Source organism: Mastomys coucha, unplaced genomic scaffold, assembly GCF_008632895.1.
Source record: "Mastomys coucha isolate ucsf_1 unplaced genomic scaffold, UCSF_Mcou_1 pScaffold15, whole genome shotgun sequence".
NCBI lineage: Eukaryota > Metazoa > Chordata > Mammalia > Rodentia > Muridae > Mastomys > Mastomys coucha.
This window is the reverse complement of record NW_022196897.1, coordinates 123,774,379-123,775,996: the sequence shown is the minus strand read 5'-3', so window position 1 is coordinate 123,775,996 and position 1,618 is coordinate 123,774,379. Positions and strand designations below refer to the sequence as shown.

At 41.8% G+C, this 1,618-nt stretch overlaps 1 long non-coding RNA gene across 1 annotated transcript in view; it reads right to left on the bottom strand.

Moving 5' to 3' along the window:
* Positions 1-1,618, bottom strand: part of LOC116091017 — a 13,417-nt gene that overhangs the window by 895 nt on the left and 10,904 nt on the right. Inside the window, exon 2 of the long non-coding RNA XR_004118892.1 lies at positions 313-365. This is a non-coding gene — a long non-coding RNA (uncharacterized LOC116091017). The remainder of the gene's footprint in view (positions 1-312; positions 366-1,618) is intronic.

The following is a 1,618-nucleotide window of genomic DNA, read 5'->3' as shown; positions in this document are numbered from 1 at the left end:
TCTCTCTCTCTCTCTCTCTCTCTCTCTCTCTCTCTCTCCCTCTCTCTCTCCCTCTTTCTCTCCTTTCCTTCTCTTCCCTCATCCAAAGGCTTCCCAACAGGACCTTAGCTTTCCCAGGCAGCAGACGCAGACGTAAGAAGTTTCTGGCAACTTGGCTATCTAGCTATACTGTAATATCCTTTTCTGTCTTCCCTTTAAAAACCCATGCAAGAAGCCAAAGACCTAACTCAGCAGTTAGGAGCACTGGCTGCTCTTCCACAGGACCCACTTTCAATTCCCAACACCCATACCACAGTTTACAACAGTTTGTACCTCCAGTTCCAATGAATCCTAAAGCCCTCTTCCGGCCTCCAATAGCACCAGGCCTACATGGGGGATCACAGACATACATGAAACATGGATGCAAAACACTCATACACATAAAACTAAAAAACAAGCAAAAAAAAAAAAACACCAGGCAGCATTACTTTCTTCTCTTCAGTGAATATATTTTGATTATGGAAAGAACTACATACAACAGGCCCTTCTTCTAAATGTTATGCAATTAATAGTTTAAGAGGAGAGACAGACCAGTTAGAACCAATAACAGAGGAATAAATGTTCTTGAGCATCCATTTGGGACTGCAGGGCCCAAGGTCCAGTAGGCAGGTCTGGCATTGGGGAGGGAGATGTTTACACTCTGAGGGAGGTGGGATGCCTTTGCTAGGATTTTGGACTCCAGTGAGCCCTACAGTAATTCCAAGATGCATCATGCCTTCTATTTTTGGATTCACACTGGGAAGCCAATTAAATTAAAAAGCTATTCATTTCCCTATATTTGTCTCCAGGCTGCTCAAATAGAAATGCAAACGACTCCTATTGAGTGAGTTTTCTGCCTCAAAGAGAATGAGACTCAAACACTAAGCTTTGTGTATGTCTCAGAGTCCAATTTGCCTAGAGGGGGAGAAACACAAACCCCAAACTCAGGGCTAATTATTGGTTTCTTTAGCAAGTCATCCTAAATGGAGGTACAGTCAGTCATGTTCGCTGGCCTCCCTAGTTTGGAATGGTTGCAGAAATTGGGTCCACATTTACATACATGAACACAACTAACAAAGAGATGTTCATTTTCCCCCTGGCACAACTCAGAAAATTGAAGAAATGACAGGCCGTAATTATAACAAAGACACGTTCTAGTCACTATAGGGTATTACCTGATACAGAGGAGAGTTGCCTGTAATCCCAAGCATCTGTGTTCTCAGGTTCTACAAAATTGAGATAGTCTATGCTCCTAATAATTCAAAATGAAGTATCTGGAGTAAGATGTGCTAATCATGCTGGCCTCATTCATGGTGTATGGACAAGGAGGACCAGATTGCAAAGGCTTAGGTTCACTTAACTTAACCATCTAGGACCTGCTCTGTAGCAGTAGGTGGAATCTACCTGCTTGAGACATTAAGGGCTCCTAAGAACAGGCTCTTGGAAGTCACTGATTAGTAGGCTCTGGGAAACTGACTTCTTATTTCTACTAAGAGTAGAAATGTTCTTTCAAAACTGGATTGACTATAGCTTATCCAAAGAACAATTTGAAGCAGCTAGCTTTCAGGTTTTTTGTTTTTTTTTTTGTTTTTTTTTTTTT